Source organism: Colobus angolensis, unplaced genomic scaffold (assembly GCF_000951035.1).
Source record: "Colobus angolensis palliatus isolate OR3802 unplaced genomic scaffold, Cang.pa_1.0 Scaffold76, whole genome shotgun sequence".
In the NCBI taxonomy this organism is placed as follows: Eukaryota; Metazoa; Chordata; class Mammalia; order Primates; family Cercopithecidae; genus Colobus; species Colobus angolensis.
In genome coordinates, this window is record NW_012121376.1 from 148,904 (window position 1) to 149,106 (window position 203).

Genomic DNA, 203 nt, shown 5'->3' on the forward strand with positions numbered 1-203 from the left:
CATTCACCTGTTGATGGCCATCTGGGCTGTTTCCAGTGTTTGCTATTATAAATAAAGCTACTATAAACATTTGTGTGTGCATCACTGTGTGGAGATATGCTTTCATTCTCCTCGGCAATATTTAGCAACAGAATGGCTTGGTAATGTGCAGTGACTTTACTTCTTAGGATGCATGAACTTTCTCCCGTGGCGGTTGTGCCTTT